The following is a 19,416-nucleotide window of genomic DNA, read 5'->3' on the forward strand; positions in this document are numbered from 1 at the left end:
AAGAGAAGGCACTCCTGTGAGTCAGTCTGAGGGGCAGCTGATGCATGGAGCAGCCTGCAATGATTGCCTTTGAAAAAACACCATGATTTACAAAGGATATATCTGTCAAGCTGCTGTCAATATTGTGGACACTATCCATAACATATAAAGACCGACACTGAAGACCCTACAATTGTCTACTCTCCCAGAGGTCATGTGTTAGGATATGTTGAATTCCTAGGGTTGTACCCCACAAAACACAGGAAGGAAGGCACAATAACTTAAATTTTAAATAGAGTGCTATTGTTAAAGAGACTTTTGAAAGCTTCGGTGGCTTTTGAAGTACAGTTGAGCATTCTCCAGTGGGGTCAGTGCTTAGAGTTGCTCAGGTTGGTACTCAGCTGTTCTTCAAATCCAGTTCATTAACTGTGAATCTCCTGAGTTTGCAAAGCCAAGGCTGAAAATCCCAGTAGAGTGGGCTTTCATGCAGAGCTAAACACCCCTAGTTTTCAGGCTAGCCTAGGCTGCACAGGAGTTGTAGCTTCTTGTAGCACAGGTTTAACATGGATTCATCAAGGGGTTTAGGAACACCCACTGATTATGATTATCTGAATATTCAGATCTGAAAAGACAGCAGGTACCTGGGAAGGAGAATTAATCTTTTTCTAAACATCATCAAAAGCATGACCACCTGCCAGCCTTTACATGAAGAAAATTCTGGTCTAGCATGGGAAAGTATCCTGTGTAAAATGGCATCCTTACTAGCATGCCATTTTTTATGAAGCCACCAAGATCAGTATTCTGTGCCCATGGTTAAAAACCAGAAAGTATGATAGCAGCTGAGCCATTTGCAGTCATCCAGCTTGGGAGGGAGAATTGTATAAATGCTACAGGGACTCTGCAATAGTGCCGTGCTTGCTCTGAAGCATAATGTTCACACCTAGCCAGGTAGTGTTAGCATTTACGTGGTGGACACACAGGGGAGGCAGTGATAAAACTGCTAGGCTATCCCACATACCCAGATGTCTGTTAACTCTGCCTCTATACAAAGAGAGGAATCTCAGTAAATGCAGAAATAGACAAATGGCTCCTGAGGAGGAATAGGAGAGACAGCAGCAAGGGGTGCACAAAACATCTGAAAAGTGAAAGAAAACTTGACATGATGCTCTACTGAAGACTCCAGTCCAGTCTGTTTTTTTAAGGCTTTTGAATTCCAATCTCCCTTCCTGACCTTTTATGAACAGATCATGACCTTCTTTGAAAGCACTATGGGAGGATGCTTAAGTCCTCTTTGCCTTTCTCCTGACACTTGTGCTAAGTGGGGTTTAACGATATGCCAACAACCACACCAATTAAAGGAGGAGATAAGCCATGTTTCAGAACAGAACCTGCAATTTGGAAGCAATATGCTGTTTTGAAAACAGGGTATGTCTTGTCCTACCCCTGCCTACAAGTCATGTCAGGTAAATAAAGCTCTTGTCTCCTAGACGACCGGGACATCCACAACAAACCTTACCTGGCTTATCTAATATCTTTGCTACTGTGTAATTAGGCAGAGAAACAGGAATGCCAGGGGAACACATCCTGACTCATCAAACATCACATATCCCTTATTTCTTTTTCCCTAAGAGGCCGCAGGATTTTGAAAGACACAACAATGCTTGAGCCACTGATCTCAGTGCTCAAGTCAGCTCATGTTCTCCATCAGAAACCCCTGTCAGGTGGGACTGCACACTCTGTGTTTGGTTTTCAGATGAAAAGGGCAAGTAGATTTACATAGGTGTAGCTGGGATTATGGAACATGCTGCTTTGCCCGTGTGAGAGAGTGAGCTCATTTTTCTCGTCAGTGAATAAGAGGCCACAGTATATTTTCAGAGGAACCATGCATTCCCTGTTTCCCTTCTGGTACAGAGTCAGTCATCACAGAACCACACAATCATAGAATAGTTTGGTTTGGAAGGGACCTTAAAGCCCACCCAGTTCCAGCCCCCTGCCATGGGCAAGGACACCTTCCACTAGACCAGGTTGCTCCAAGCCCCATCCAACCTGGCCTTGAACACTGCCAGAGATGGTGCAGCCACAGCTTCTCCGGGGAACCTGTGCCAGGGCCTCAACACCTTCATAGTGAAGAATTTTTTCCTAATGTCTAATTTAAATTTCTCCTCTGTCAGTTTAAAGCCATTCGTCCTTGTCCTATCACAACATGCCCTTGAAAAAGTCCCTCTCCCGTACCGCAACCTGACAGCCAACAAAGGTGTAACCTGAAGGGAATGCTGATGGCATCACTGTAGGTATGTGATAATCCAAGGTTAGTAGCACGCTTAAGATAACTGGGGCTCAAGACCCAGCCATTTGAAGTACTAAGGAAAGCTTACTTGTGGCTCATTACAGAAAGTATAAGCATAACTTCTCCCTAAACAGTCCAGAGATCAGAACAACTGTCTGCAGCAGGAAAATGTATTGTTTAGGGTAATGTGTTACACCACCAGACTAAGGGGAAAAGTCAGGTGCAGGCAGGGGTTGAACCACCCTGACACCCTTTTTCCCTCCTTATTGGGCTGGTTGTGCACACACACAGGTGCCAGGCAACATGCCTGTGCGTGCGGTGGGGAGAGTAGACACACTGTTTGTGGGCCTGCTTTCCGCAGTCAATAGTGTAAATACTGCTCTGCTCCCTGCAATGAAATTTCAGCTGACCCAGACACCAGTGCTCCTGCTGCATCCCTCGGGAGCTGCCCTTGCAGCCTGCTAGGTATTACGAAGGGTATTCAGTTTATGCTTTGCTTTGTTCAATTTAATCTAATCGCTCTTGGCCATAAAAGTCCTGAAACCACACTAAACAATTCCTCTTCCTCACTGGAGTTTACACCCATCAAATACTTGTAGATGGCTATCATGCTTCCTTTAGTCATTGTTTAGCTGAGAAATACAAGTCTAATCCAACTTCTGCTGGTATAATGTTGGACATGGGAGGAATAAATCCTGCCTAATGGAGAACATAAGGCTGGCTACTTCAGCATACAGATTTTAAGGACTTCCCTCTGGCAGATAATTCATAGCTGGCCTCAAAAGAGGCATTATTAGCCAGGAGGAGGGCAAGGCAAGAGCTAAAAGATGATCTTATTTAGGGCTTTGTCAGTCAGGTTTTAGTGGTTGGGATGACACAAAACAGATTCAAGTGTTCCTCAGGTTGAGCTCTTTCAAGCCCAGACCAGTGTTGGGAGTGTGTTAACCATCTGCTAAGCGCACTGCCTGGAAGAGTGCAAGCTGGACCAGGCCAAAAAAGTATTAAGGACTGTGTCCATAATTTGTGGTATGAATAAACATGGGACACTGTTCAGGCTTGTATCCTGACCATTTTCAGTTTACAAATATTCATGCAACTTCCACCTGGTTTGAGGCTACCCTGACTGAGCAGAGGACTCACAGGAGACCTGTGGTTGACACAACACTCAGTCCCCACTCTGTAGGGGACCTTCCTTTAGGCATGCTCCCCACTGTGGGCTCTAGGTACTAGAGTGTGGAGTATTGGTCTGGAGGACAGAGTCTGGCTCCAGCCGCTGTATACAGGTACGCATAGAACTTCATATCATTTTAGTTTCTTGCCCATGTTCTCACCCCACCTTCCGCCATTTCCTTCTTTTTCTGTTTGTTTTGTTTTCTTTTGTTAACTGCCAACCCCCACACTGCTCCAAAGGCATTTCAAATGATCAGTCTCTGAATACCTGTGATTAATTTTTGCCAAGCAGGACACAGGAAGACAGGGCTAAATGGTTCCAGGACAGTCTGGTGCAATGTAGAAGAACCCCTTTTCACTAGATTGCAGCGCTTTTGGCCATGTGCATCAGTGTGCTCTGGCACTTCTTACTAGAAAAAATTAAGCCTAACTGGACTTGTCATATCTGAGCTCCCCACTCACTGAGGTACATGGTCATCAGCACACTCAAGGTAAATACATGTTCAGCACACATTTTTATTTTTGCCAGGATGCAGCTGGGGCCAGCTTGGTCCTGCTTTGCACAGTCCACTCTCTGGATGGGTACAGTAGTTAGCCCTGCACTGTCCATGGGCCATCTGTTCTGCTGGCAGCAACCTAGACCTGTGGAGCCACTGTGTCAATAGCAGCAGATTTCTCCTCTGGTCTTCTGGACAGCACCATGAGCATCAATGTTTCCAGCAGCAGAGTGCGAGTAAGACAGATAGCTTCCTTGCAGTCTCCCTCTGCCACAGTTGAGTATGGCTTATGGACATAATGTCATATTTCAAGATGCACAGAGTGCCAGCTTAGTGCTGGAAGGGTTTGTAGGGCAGCCAGGCCTGGTGTATCATCCTTAGTACCTCCTGGGAGCAATGCCTAGCGTGAACAATCCTCATAGCTATACCTGAAGTTTCAGAGAAAACTAGCTTGTTCTTTCCAAAGCAGACTTGAGGTGAACTGTCAGTAATGCAAAGTTGAACCACTGGAAGGACCTTGACTAGGGTAGTACTAAGGACCCGTCTCTCACAAAACCATTACGTATTGCCCTTGAGAGGCACCTGAAAACCAGAAATATTCAAACATTGACTTCTATGGCATGCTGCCATGCTTCTCAGCCCCTTTTTGGATAGCACTTCAATATTCAAGGTAAACATGGTGAGCTTCTTCAAGTAAAGGGCAGTTCACTTCACTGTGCCCAAGGCAGTTATTCATGTAGTGCCCAACCTCTGTTTCTTCTATGGAGGTCAGTTGTCAATGTCCATACCTTGCAGTGGGTCTTGATGTGCTGCTTGGACTCCTGCACAAAGACATCCTAACCCCAATGAAGCTCAACAAGGAATCAACAATCTCAAGCCCTGATCACACAGAGGACCTCCCTCATATCCCTCTTGTATAGCCAGGGACAAAGATACTCAGACAGAGATGAAGTGACATGACCAAGGCTCCTGAATATCCCACTCCTCACCAGCTACTGGCTTGGGTCACTGGTGTCAATTAGGCTTTGTAAAGCACAGATATCTCTCTGAAATTGTGTCAGGTAGTCCTTGTGTCTCCTGTGGGCCTGGTCCTTTATATCCACCACATTCCTCTCCTTGGCTGGCTTGGGCTGTTCTGTCCCAAAAAAACATCACTTGTGCTTGGCTTGCTTTAGCCCTTGTAAATCCAAGCTGTTTATTACACATGATTTCATATTTGTCTCAAATGGCTCCATATATTTGTCTGGATACTCTTTTCCTTTCATGCTCCTTAATAGTTTCCCCAAACATTTTCCTGACTTCTATTTTTTGGGCATGACTGTGTTAGGAATAGGAAGAAAGAGGAATAGTTTGCTCTGACTACAGATGTACTGGCTTATCCAGAAACAATTTTGATAGGAGTCTGCCAACAGGAGATGCCTGAGCCAGAGCTTTTCATGCTGTCTGCTGATTTTTCTCCAGAGTGTCATTTTTCTGGGCAGTGTGCTGGATGTGTTCACCCTGCCTAGAGGGCATACACAGGTTTGCAGTAGGAAGGGGAGAGAGAAGGTCCTGTCCTGCACTGCACCAGCCCTCTTCCTGCAGAGCCAGCGAAAAGTCTCTATTTTGATGTTTTTATTCAGAGAAATGTTCCTGGAAACTTTTGAGTCCCTCGTCTTGTTCATAACCACGTTGTACATACTGGAGAGCTCCTAATAATGTAAATCCATTAGGCTTAAACGATAAAAGCAGAAAATAACATCGTAAGACAGAAATGAGAAAAAGGCTGGCTATTATGGGTTAGATCTATATTTAGCACCTTGGACTCAAAAGCACTATAGAATCCTGGAAATTAAAAACAGACCAGAGCATCCACTCCATACAAATGCAAGAGATAATGTAGAAGGCAGAACAAACTTCTTTTTTCCAGAATCCTTCAAACACAGAGGGAGCTGGGGATAGGGGCAAAGGGGACAGTAAGCAGTAAGTCCAAACTGAAGTGAGACCTCATGAGGCAAAGAGAGATCAAATATGAGACATTTAGTGCAGGGAGGGATACCTTGGACAAAGCAGCCTTGCTTACTGCTCTGGCTCTGAGGCATATGGTGAGTAAATAATACGCCATTTAATAACTCACAATACCCAGTCTCTTATCATCTATTTGTATCAAACAATGCTGAGGAAGGAACTGTGCAAATTAAAAGCACAATACTGTTTAATTGCAATAATAATGTGAGGACACTCTGCCACTCTTGCATAATATAACAGCCAAGGTAATATAAGAAACTCACAACGTGATCAGTCCCTTGCGTGTCATATTCTCCAGATGCCCCTACATAAAAAATATATGTCCACAACCTGTTTCTTTGTGCAGCACGGTAACATGTACAGACCCTCAGCCACACACAGGGGGCAGACCTGGGGGCTCTCCCAAGCCCACCTCTGAAGCAGCGGGCTCAGGAGCTGGCTGTGTGCCGTACAGGTGGGGTTTTGGGGCCACCTCATCACTCTTGCCTGCGGTGACAAGCTTTACCTCAGCAGCTGTTCAGCAGCTGGCAGACTGGAGGATCTGGAATCCTCCAGAGGCTTGGAGGTTTCTCTGCCACGCGAGTCCTTCATGTATTTCCAGAGGATTTGCCTCTCTGCTCAGATCAAAGGGCAATAACTGACGGCTCTTGCCCAGGATGCTGTTCCCTCTCTTGCTGTAGGTGCTTCCTTTGACCAGAGCCACTGAGGAGAGATCTACAAAAAGAAATGATGTCCAGGATAATCATAGCAGCTAAGGTTATTTAAAATGAACATTTTCAAAGAGTTGAAAATCACCAAAGAGCCATGGATGACTAAAACAGACTCAGACAAAATTCAGAAAAGTCCAAATCACCAAGGATGAGATAAAGCCCTGAGCTGTATTTTGGTAATTTCTATAAGTAGGATAAATTCCTCCTATTAATTAGGAGCATTCAGTTTCTCTGCCTGACTTGAATGATGCTCCCTTTGCTAAGGAAGAATGATCTCCTCTCCCCCCCCACTCTCCTTCTAGGAGTTTATCCCAACAACGAGTATCTCAATTATACCTGTGCAGAGAGAAACATCTGAGCTTGTACAAGAAATCTTATTTACTGAAAGTGTTTAAAGCCTGAACATATGGAGGAAAGAAAAAAGCAAACTTGCATATGGCAGTGCTGGGTCTCCAAATTCACATGCTTAAGCTCAAGGGTCATCATTCAGTTTAGCTGTGCATTGTACTTTGCAAAGCTCTTCCACTGTGTGCCACTGGTTAATTAGAAAACTTTAAGCCTGAAACAATATATTTAAGTCCAAAAATGACAAGGAAGTAAACCTGCTTCTCAGCTGACCTATTAAAAAACAAGGGTGGGGATGGAAAGGGAGAAACAACAAGTGAGTAGCTTTTCTATACCCTTGGGATGCAGATAAGCATCTGGGGGAATAACAATGGCATCTGCTGATGGTTTTGAGTCATGGGCTGTGAGCTGCTTGCTTGTACAGAGAGGATACCTAGAGGCAAGGCTTCATGTGCAGTTCAAGGTAGATTTCTTGGCAAAGCGTATGTGAAAAGGGTGGTTGCGGCCACATCTGGCTTGCCCCACATTAATACATACGCATATATATAAAATTACAGTTTGTTGAAGCAAAAAAGTCTCAACCCCATTAAGTGACAGTCCTGTAAGGCTGTGCCTGGCAGTACAACAGTCTGCATTGATAACCCTTCCCTGAATCGCGTGCACTTTCTTCAGCATACAGGTGCATGTACTAAAAAGGCAGCTGTTTAGGCTGTTCCCACCTTATTCTCATCTAAAGCAGTTCTTCTTCCAACAGCTCCTTCATTCTTTCCCTGACACCCACTGCATCTTCCCTGCTACTGCCTGACATCCCTCCAGGAGCTCACTTGTGGTGAAGCAGAGACTCAACTAAGCTGAAAGATTTGGGGTGACCTTTCCCAGTGTGGTGCCTGATGCTACGTGGCTCAGGCTGTGCAGTCTCATAAGACAGAGTCCACAGCAGCAGGATGAGATTTTCCTTACTGACTCACCTTTTCACCCCTCTTCCTCCAGATTTTTTCTTCCCCATCAGCTTTATCAGCACCAGGACCAGACTGGGAAATTGATCCAGCTTTAAAAAAGGAGGGGGGAGGGTTTCGGCAGGTTTCTTTAAGCCAGATCAATTCCTTAGTTCATCTCACCGTGGCAAACAAAGTGCACCAAGGACTGCAGTGCTGTGCACAGGAACAAGGCAAACGCAGATACTATGCATAAGGAACAGCTCGGGTCAGCATGGACACTGAAGACTTTGTTTTGTGAAGCAACATTATGGATTTAGGCACCAGGGCTAGAGGCATGATTGCTTGGAGGTGCCATTGGCTCTCACAAATGAGTTTTGAGCAATGTGGTTTGAAACAGCTAATTTAAAACCACCTTGAATATAAATTAAAAAAAAAAAATTGCATTCTGCTTCTTCAGCATATATACTTTATCACCTTCTGTTGTAGACAGTGTAAATGAAGTTGATCTGTTTTTCATTGCAAGTAAGGGTTAGTGAATAACAAAAAATACAAGTTTATAGTTTGTTACAAAACTTATTGTCAGAGATTTCAGAAGCGACAGCTACATTACAGGTATACTTCTTTTGATGCAGCCCAGGATACGGTTGGCTTTCTGGGCTACAAGAGCACACTGCCGGCTCACGTTGAGCTCCTCAATGATCAACACCCCCAAGTCCTTCTCCACAGGGCTGCTCTGAATCTCTTCTCTGCCCAATCTGTAGCTGTGCCTGGGATTGCTACAACCCAGGTGTAGGACCTTGCACTTGTCGTGGTTGAACTTCATCAGGTTGGCATCAGCCCACCTCACAAGCGTGTCAAGGTCCCTCTGGATGGCATCCCTTCCCTCCAGTGTATCAACTGAACCACACAGCTTGGTGTCATCGGCAAACTTGCTGAGACTGCCCCTGCCCATGGCAGGGGGTTGGAACTAGATGAGCTTTAAGGTCCCTTCCAACCCAAACCATTCTATGATTCTATGATTCTTCCCTCGTACACCAACACTATATCCCCATCATAGAAGGCCACCAAATTTTTCAGGCACGATTTGCCCTTAGTGAAGCCGTGTTGGTTGTCATCAATCACCTCCTTATTTTCCATGTGTCTTAGCGTAGTTTCCAGAAGGATCTGCTCCACGATCTTGCTGGGCACAGAGGTGAGGCTGACTGGCCTCTCATTCCTCCTTTTTTCCTTTTTGTTCTTTTTAAATATGGGAGTGATGTTTACTTTTTCCAGTCAGTGGGAACTTCACCGGACTGCAATGACTTCTCAAATATGATGTATAGTGTCTTCATCATGAAGAAGGAAGGAGGATGATACACATTTCATACAGTTCTATTACTACATTTACATTTGTTGCCACAGAGGCTTCTGAGCATAAAAATATTCAATGTATATGAATCAATAACAATGACAACTTAGAAACCTTCGCAGTGTAGTCCTCATGTCCTAGTACTGCCCATGGCACCATTCAGGGCTTTGCTTGCATGGGGTAGATCCCAGCTAGGTTAGCTTTTCTTGGAGCTTAATGGAAAGCTCTCCATACAAAGCTGAATTACAGCTTTTTTTATTTAACCTGAAACCAAATGGTAGCATCTCACCCAGTTTTCAAGGCAGCTGGTTGATAACAGAGTGGGTTCTGCCCTGACCCAAACAGGGCCCAGTGGCCCCCCTAACTGTGCTGGCCAACAGCACTGTCTCTCATTAGGCCTTGCTACTTACATTAGCTGCCCCTCTGCTGCTGCATGGGCACCAGCCAGGAAAGGTATAGTGACAGAAGTGATTCTCAAGAACTCTTCAAGTGAACTGGCACATACAATGCAGCTCAGTCACCCTAAGTGACCTGACAGAGCCCTGGCGCAAACTTCTGCCTCCCTCTGACCAGTGCTTGATGTCAGGCTGCAGTCCCTGTTTCTCCCCAAACCTGCAGCAAATGAGGCTAATGGCAGGAGACAGAAAAAGAGCTCCACGTCACAGGCATCATGATAACACAGGTGCTGGGAACTTGTTACAGGATTGTGGCACTGACTCAGGCAGAGAGAAGTGACTCATATACCAGGCAGGAGTCCCCAATAATGAGGTGACAGGAGTTGACCAGGCTGAGAATTGTGGTCTGGCTTCAGGCCACAGCAGAGACAGACATCTGCTTGAGCAGCAATAGCTGTCCAGAACTTTTCAGGTCAATGTGCCCAAGCCACACACGTCCCACCTGCATTGGACTGTGGGCTCATGCAGCAGCTTCCCCTCTCCACAAGATGCCTGGGACCACCGTTTCTCCTGGGTTTCTGAGTGAGGAACCTGTCAGCACATGGATCCACTAACAGACACTCACTCCTTGTGCTGCTGTTGTGAGCTGGCCAGGCACAAGCCACGTCCACAACAGCCATATCACCTCATTAGCGTGCTGGTGCGATGCCCGGGTGAGTAATGTCTGCTGGAGCTAATGAGTGCTGCACCCACAGACACAGACACACCTGCAGAGGGTTCAGGGTGCCTTTGGGTGACAGGGCAGGGTGGTGTCTGTGTCAAAGAGCCTGGATCCCAAAGTTATATGGTAGATGTGTCTCCCATTTCCCAGACCTGGAAAAGCAGAGCACACAGAGACAGACACCCCCTTACAATGACCCTAGCAAAGGTCCACCAGAACTGACCAGGGCTCCATTCAGCCAGAGGCACAGGTGCCCCTTGGATCTGGTCATATCACCAGCCATTTCAAAAACTCAGGAGCATCTTGGATGGTATGATATTTCTGCAGCTGAACGAAGCCCCAGGTGCTCAAATTAGCAGTAACAGAAGCTCAGACACATGTAGACATCCAAATGCATGTGAATGGCCCCTTGGTCTCTGAGAGCAGGCCTGGTCCAGTGCCTATGTTCTGTTCAGGATGCCAGTCTTGAGGAAAGGCCTCTCCTAACTGCGTTTCTCTTGTGTGAATACCAGTACCTGGAACCAAAGTGCTTTAGAAATGAGCAGCCCACATCCTCCAGTTGTGTGGCATGGATGAAGGCCCAGAAGTGATGTGCCATGCTCATGGCATGGTGACTAAGGCCTAAGAAAGTTTTGCTTGTCTCAGAGCTGTTCATGAGCTCCAGCATGGTCCAGCCTGGCTCCATGACAGATAACACTATGCACCTGTGAGGCAGCAGCAAAGCCAAGGGCACCCACCCAGATTCACAGTACCATTGCAGCAGGGCTTACATCAGCCTCTACACAGTTTTCTGCTTTAAAGGAAAATAGAAATGGGAGACATCAAGAAAACATGTCCTTCACCCAGCAGTTAATCATCGCTTTCCAGGAAAGGTACCCAGGACCAGCAAATGGTACCTTATCAAGCAAGTGTGTGAACCATCATCCTGGCAGGGATCCAGCTGCTTATCTTTGCTCTGACTCATCAGCAAAACATGTTCATCCCATGCAAGGTGCTGGTGTTGGCACAGATCTGAGGATCCTTGGACATGGACACGCAACTGTTTGGGTGAAGGTCTGGATCTCCCAGTGTTTTGTTCAGAGGAGGTTAATAGTTAAATCCAATGGGTAGACTGCATGAATTGTTATCAAACCCTGTCTTCTTGCTCCAGTGGTCCTGGTCAGGTTGGCTCTTTGCAGGTCTTGCAGAAGGTAGACAGGCAAGTTACATAGTCTAGCTGAAGTGGCAATTGTCATGTAGAGGTCCTTGTGCTAGCTCCATAGGCAGTTCTCAGTGCCATAAACTCCTCCCAGGGGGAAATTCTGCACAAGCCATGCCTCCCCTGCTTCTTCAAACTGAACTAGGGACAAGTGAGCCAGCTGGAGTTTGAATGCACAGGTGACGCTGCAAAGGATGAGAAATCAGAGGGCATGATTTGCTCTTGACATTTCTACAGCACATGGAATCCTGGGAAGCATGCAGGGATGTAGGACAAGACAGCTGCCAGCCGTGCTGCGTAAAGGACATAGATTTAGGCAGGAGAAGGAGGTAGGCAGGGAGGGAGATCTGGAAAAAAGAAGCCCTAATGGCTGTAGGAAAGTGGATGAGATATGGGGGCAGGAGGGAGGGAGCTCTGAGCCATCCCTGGCAGGTGAGACATGACCATCTGAGCCAGCCAACACTGCATCCCCACTGCTGGTCTTGGTGTCTTCTGCCCCTCCCTGCAGCAGGGCTCAGGTAAGTGTTTGCTTCACCTACAGCTGGGGTCAGTCCCCTGTTGCCTCCAGGCCTCAGCCTCAGCTCTGGGAATGGTGCCTTGACCTGGGATCTTTGCAGATGGATTAGCTTCACTCCCAGGCTTTCTGAAACTCAGTGTCTTCTTTAGCCCTGATCTGCCTTGTGCACCAATCCTCTAATAGTGAAGTTGTACATAGAATCATAGACTCATAGAATAGTTTTGGTTGGAAAGGACCTTAACATCATCTAGTTCTAACCCCACTACCATGGGCAGGGGTGCCTATCCCTAACCCATGTCACCCAAGGCTCTGTCCAACCTGGCCTTCAACACTGCCAGGGATGTAGCATTTACCACTTCTCTGGGCAGCATGTGCCAGTGCCTCACCACCCTCACAGTAAATGAATCAAAATGTATTTATTATTTTCGATATGTATGAATCAAAATGTTGTTATTTCCTGAACAGAGGTTCTCTTAATTTCCTGCAGGATTGTGCTGATTCTGGTGAGATGGAGAAAGACAGAAACATTTATAACTACATCTGACTGACAATACTGATTTACCAGAAAGGAAGAAAGAGAATAAATGTAATTAGAACTGTCAAAGACATTCAGTTGAAAGTTGTCCCTGTCCACAAAATGAGGTGTTTACCAAATGTTTATTGGAAAAGTTTTAATTTTGAGTAAGTGAGAAATTTTGAACTAGAAATAGATTTTAATTTCAAGTAATCAAAACTTCAGTTTCTCTTCTCAAATTCCCCTTTAAAAACTAAAGTTTGTTTCCTCCCCAGGTTATCTACGTAACTTCCACATAAAAAGGAGAACGGACTAATGCCTAAGGAGGAGGTAGAGGAACATTTCTCTCCAACCTTTTCAAAATTGAAGGAAAATATGGGAAAAGGAGGAAACAAAACCCTGGGAACAGGGTTTTGAGGGAACAAAATACTTATTCCTTTAAGCTTTCAACAAAAGCAGGAAAAGAAAGGATGAAGAAAACCCAGGTAAGAAATACTTTGTATTCAATCGCATTATCTCAACTACAATAAAACAACTTTTTGATTTTTATACCCAGAGGAATTTCACAGCAGAAGATAGTTTTAAGAACTGTTTCATCTTAATGTAATGACAAGGACTAGACAGAGAGGTGTTTTCAGGTGTCAGGTAGGTTTATAAGCCCATAGTAAGAAGATAATGTGGAAAGCTTTGCTAGAATAATACCTGTGCAGATGTATGGGACTGTTTCAAAGTTGAGCATAAATTGGTACTATAGAGCAATTCCCTGATATTAGCAATGGGTACTAGCCTCAATATATTTCTCTTACTTAAAAATACAATGTCCCTACTTGCTGAAGGAATAACTGATATCAGCTTCCTGCATTTCACATCAGAAGAGGAATAAAACAGTAACGGGAGTTTGTGCCCCTTCATTCCATGATGGGGGGCCCATACATGAGTGTTTTGCATCTGCAATTGTATGATAAATGTGAAAAAAGTAAATAATGTAAAACTATCAAAAAAAAAAAAAACCAGGCCAGGAGAAAAAAAAAAAAAACAACCATCAGATGCAAGGGCATACAAATCACGGAAAAGCCAGACTGGCAGGAGGAAAAGTTTGTATATCAATGCCATCAGGTATTTATATACATTGGTAAGATCACACTGAACCTCCCAGGAACAGTCCCAGCCTCTCCTCATACCAAAGATGCTTCAGTCCCCTGTCATCTTCATGGCCCTTTGCTGGACTCACTCGAGTATGTCCATGTCTGTCCTGCACTGGGCAGTCCAGCACTGGACCCAGCACTCCAGATGTGCCTCACCAGTGCTGAGAAGGGGAACATCACCTCCCTCGACCTGCTGGTGGCCTTCTGCCTAACGCAGCATTGCTGCCCATGTTGCCCACCAGTACCTCTGGGGTTGTTTCACACAGAGGATGGGCACTGCTGTGGCTCACCTGATGCACCATGGTAGGCACCCCAAGCCCTGCACTGAGCTGGGGGTCAGTAATCCCAAATCACTTGGCATGTGGCTAGTGGAGGCTAGGGTGAGTCCTCATTCCTGCCCCATGAAGGCACCTTCTCCTTTCCCAGCCCTGCTCATGAAGGAAGGCACGTTCTCTATTCCTTTCCAAAACATCAGGTCTCACTCTCTTCTCCAAGATGCTGAGGGCTGGGGAAGGGTGGCCAACCTTTCACAGAAGCTTCAGTCCTCACTCACAACGCCCTCCCTTGCTCCCCTTTGTAGGTCTTCCTCCTACTGCCTCTGCCAATCCTTCCCTTCTTCAGCCAGAACCCAGCTTTAATTTCTGCGGTCCTGGCAGGTCACAGAGAGCTGTCTGTGCCATCTGGTCAGATGGCCCCAAGTGAACCCCCCTGGAGGCTGGCTTTGGTTTCCTGCCCTCAGGGAATCAACCAAAAGACAGGAAGGCTGGGGACCAGATTCCTCGCTCCATCACCCAGAGCAGGCCTCATGCTTCCCGTGTAGAAATAGGACAGGTATTCCAAGAGCACATGAGAATACGTGGGGCTTGTTTTAGGGAGGTGTTTCCCTGTCTCCTCAGAGGAGCCAGCAAAATTCCCCTAGACAGCATGGACATTTCAGTCTCAGCTCAGCATTGTGGCAGGGAGAAATTTAACAGTGCAAACAGAAGGGGTAACTACTGCACTAACTGAAAATGACTTAAGGGAATATAGGTCAACAGAGCATAATCTGTCCTCCACTTTGGCCGGGATACAAAAGCTTGTGCCTCTGCCACAAACACTGCCACGAGAGGTTCATGGGTTGTGCGTGGTTAGAACAGAGGATTATATCCCATCCTGACAGGGCAGGAGCCGTGCTCACAGCCAGGGCTAATAGTAGGAGCCAGATGCTCGCCCACCTCCAGCACCTTCTCCCAAGAAAACAGGATGCCTTTCTTGTCTGCCGCTCGCTGTTCCCGGCACCGGCTGATAAGGCATCTCTTTCTCCCCCAGTTGGTACTAAATAGGCAGCCGTCTTCCAGGAAAGGCACAAATCTGCTTTGACAAGCAGTGATATTAACAGGGATTAGGGAATGCAAGAGCCACTGACAGCATTGACCAAAGGATGCAGCCCAGGCAGCCCAGCCCTGGAAGAGTTTTAATCAAGATTAGGCGTTACATGGAGGATGGGGCTGTATTTTTAACCACCATTCAGAACAGGGGCTTCTGAGCATTTGACTGGCAGCTTGTGACATGTGGGGGCTCACACCAACATCAGTCCTCCCTAATCTCAGATATGGGGTACAGTGTTGGAAAGGGAGCGTGTTGGCTGGCAAGGCACCTTGTGGAGGCATCACCAGAGCTGGCTTGCATTGCTTCCCAAGATTAGGTGGGATCACAGCAGGAGATATTCTCCTATCAGAGGTCCCTTAACACATGGATGGCCAGCAGAGCTGCACCTTGCCTTCAAACCCCATGGAAACCTCTTTGTCAGGCAAAGGTTTTCCACTTTCTCACAGGCAGTGAGTTTCTGACTTGCAAAGTGCATCCACCCCCACCTCCTCACCTCCACCCATGTCCTCTCACAGCATGTCCCCATTGCATCCCCAAGTTTAGGTCTGGACCTGCACAGGCAATGAAAGCACCTGCAAATACTAAAATCTCACATCAGTGGAATTTGTGTTTCTCAGTGTTTTACCAAGATTATTTTCTAGAGGCATGAAAAATATTTTTTCTTATATTTGATCATTTTTACTTTTAAAAGACCACCAGGAAGATTCGCCAGCAATCTGTTTATGGGATGAGATGTGATGGATTGCTGACTCTTTAGTAACAGTTGCTGTGTATCATGATCACACATGGAGCTTGGACATAACATTTGTGACACTTAATGCTGAAGGTTTGATCTCTTGAAGTCATGAATGTGTTAACACACTCACAAAATCTTATTCAAATAGTTGGAAAAAGCTGAAGTTTTAGCTTTTGTGAGGAGCTGAAGAATTTTCTGACTGCCAAATCATTCGAGAATCATAGAATGGCTTGGATGGGAAGAGATCTTAAAGACCATCTAGTTCCAACCCCCCTGCCATGGGCAGGGACACCTTCCACTAGACCGGGTTGCTCAAAGCCCCATCGACAATGTGGCTAAACTCTTTAAAACAGGCAGCTCAAGTGCCATTTGAGCTGTGACAAACTGTGTCTTGGCACAGGGGGTAAAGCCCATCTGGGGAGCTGAGGAAACATTCAGGCTGTTTTCTTCACCACAGCTGGGCTGCTGCTGGCACCACAGCTGAACCGGCTGCAGTGTAAAGTAAGCGTACGCTGATAGGTGTGCCTGTGTGTACACACATTACCATACCTCTGTCGGTGATCCTCTGTGCATTTTACAGTGCCACCCATCTATGTGATATGCTAAACGATGAAAACAGTAGCACATGAAGTTACACGCTGATTCTTGTCTGGATTTGAAGCTGGTTACGCCCAGCCTTTGGTTTCCTGCGGTTTCAAATGAAGGTTTTCCTCCTCCTCCTTAGGAGTGCCTCTGTAGTCAAACAGAAAGGAGAAGAGGGAACGGAAACACAAACAAAAAGAGAGGTGATTCAAGGCACCCACCAAACTCAGTCAGCTCTGGTTATTAGGTGCCTGTTATCCTGTATCAGTGATATGTAGACAGCCATTAAGGACATGTGTGAATAATCACAACTGCTGATCCCCTCATGGATTTTAGCAAGAAAAATTGCCTGTGTGAAATTGCCACAGGATGTGCCTTATTCTCTGGTCTGTATTCATTATTTGCTTGTATAAAAATCTCATTTACGTAGTCAGAAACAATGCCATGAGATCTAGGCCAGCAACCGCACACCCTAACTAACAAGGAAGAAAAGCCAAAGCAAATATTCCTGGATTCTGCAATACACAGTACACACTGGGTAACTATCCACCCAAAATATTCAGAGAATAACAAATACAGTATTAAAAAATAAAATAATAATGCCAGATTGGTCCATGAGCTTTTCAGCAGCCAAATGTTGAACTAACAGATTAGGATTTTGAATGCATCGCTCTCAGGGGTCTATGCAGCACTGTGGAGGCTGTGGGTCCTGCCAGAGGGTTGGTGGGTGCCAGAGCATAATGCCCTTCTCACCAGTGCTTGATAGCCACACAGCGCATTGCAGCACAGCCTGCGGTGCACAGAGCTCCAAAACCCCAGCACTGAGGATGGCAGCTGCCCTGGAAGCCCCAAGCTGCCACTCTGCAAAGCAGCGCCTGGGCTTGTGCCAGCCACGTAGTGCTGGACCTGCTCCCATATGCGTGTGGACTCACTTCCTTCAGTGCAGTACATTTGGTCCCTCCTCGGCATGCTGATACAAATAAGGTCACTTGCACAAACACACCCTGTTTATCTTCCTCGCTGCCACCAGCTCTCACCCTCTCCAAATATGATCACTATCTCCCTGCTCACATGTCCTGCTCCGACATCCCCCTTCTGGTCTTCCTCCTGGGCTGAGCAATGTTGGCTTTGCATTGCAATCAAAATGAATTCCAGTAAGTGGCCTTGCAGCTGGTGAGAAATGAAATGTCATGATGGCTTGAGGGCTTAACAGAGGGCAAGGGTCAAGTGGATTATCCTCCTCATATAGCTCACAGGTTTTCTATTAGGAAAATCCCCCTCCAGTTATCAGTAAGGCAAGTTCCAGAGATCACAAAGTTTCTGTTCAATCAGCACCTCCCACCTCCTCCCACTGTCCCTACTTCCTACTGGCTTCCACCAGTAAAAACCTCTGTGTAGCTTACTTCAGAGCAAGTTGCAATTTCTGATATCAGTGTAAATTAAATAGGGAGTGAGATGTGCTCTTACATGGTGCAGGTTATAAATAATGTGATCTGAACAACACTATCGCGTAAGCAGACATGGTTGTCTCTGGTTTACCTTTGAGAAAATAGGGGTGCAAAGGCATTTCTCCAAGGTATGCACTTGGGTGAATGGAAAAGACAAGATCTAGACCCTTTAATCCAGGGTTCTGTGCTTTAAACTGGAATATTAGCCTACTAACAGATAAACTGATCTTAAAAAAAAACCCAACAAACAAACAGAAGCCCAAAACAAACCATAATTCAAAACCAACAAAAAACAACCACCCAAGCCCTAGACCTCATTACTTCAATGCATCTCAGCATTGAGATTTCAGCATCCCAATACAAAATTTTCATCGCTAATTCTCCCATTTTCAAATGGTCTTCCCTGTACTATAATTAGTTTACCATCATTACTATAGAAGAAATCTATTACCAACAACAAAAGCAAAAAAAAATGGATATGACTTTGAAAGTGAAGCAAAATGAATTCTCTCTAGCATTTTCCTCACTAAATTCTGACATTAAATCTTAGATAGCTGCTCCGAAGCCACTACCATTGATGAAAACAGAAGCTGCCAGTGGATAGACATGAATGCCTTTGGTCTTTGAAGCACATTATCTGCCCAATGTAGAGAAGTATATTTAATAGAGCACAGTAATGACTTGTATTTAACACTCCAGAATAGCCCATCAGGCATCCTGTAGCAAAAAGAAAGGAGAATAAAAACTGACATGACAGCAGAAGATGATTTTTTCTCGAGGCAGGCATGAATCTAATACAGCACATCAATGAAGGGCTACATTTGCACTCATAATATTTGCACTGAAGGAATCTTTCAGCTCAGCTTAGTCTTTTAACAGACCTGGGATGTGCATTTTTTGTTTACCTACAAACTTTCTGGCAAGGAATATGTTGTGAAGAGGTTTTGTTTGTGTGCATTGCTGTTGTAACATTCTGCTGGTCTTTGTTTTGCTAGTATACAGAGAAAAACTTCCCTGCAGCCTGGCATGACTCCATTTCTCAGTTTTCCTCCTCTGGTAGCAGTTTTGCACTCAGGCAGTCCATGGTTATGCCTGATTTTCTTACCTTGTGTTTGTGCAGGGATGCCCTTGTCCCTAGTCACTGAGAGAAACCCATGCTTTGAAACAGGAGTATGGACTAGGATTCATCCATCTCCATCAACAAGGATATCTGGAGGAGAAAAAAAAGCAGGATTCAGCTACAAAACCTTATCCAGAGCCACCTTCTTGAGCCTGTTTTGCAGCAGATGAAACACCTCTGAAATGGGTGCGATTCCACTGTTCAAAATTGGAATAACGTTGCTGGGTACCCACCTCACAGTACCCATCTAAGGCCTCTTCTAGCACAAACACCATCGAATGTCCACATAGGGAATGACAGATCACAGTACCACAACTTCCAGTAATAGGAGTAAACAACAAATCAAAGGTGGCCTCTTAATCTGTTTTGATCTGTCTGTTCAGAAGGGGTA

At 45.6% G+C, this 19,416-nt stretch overlaps 1 long non-coding RNA gene across 1 annotated transcript; it reads right to left on the reverse strand.

The window, feature by feature from the left end:
* Positions 1-5,581: 5,581 nt before the first annotated feature.
* On the reverse strand, positions 5,582-19,110 carry LOC136012776 (uncharacterized). Its single transcript, XR_010611955.1, has 4 exons — positions 19,011-19,110; positions 16,425-16,607; positions 6,446-6,654; positions 5,582-5,646 (listed from the first exon to the last, which is right to left on the reverse strand). It is a non-coding gene; the product is annotated as an uncharacterized LOC136012776 (long non-coding RNA).
* Positions 19,111-19,416: the final 306 nt, after the last annotated feature.

This window comes from Lathamus discolor, chromosome 4 (assembly GCF_037157495.1).
Source record: "Lathamus discolor isolate bLatDis1 chromosome 4, bLatDis1.hap1, whole genome shotgun sequence".
Classification (NCBI taxonomy): Eukaryota; Metazoa; Chordata; class Aves; order Psittaciformes; family Psittacidae; genus Lathamus; species Lathamus discolor.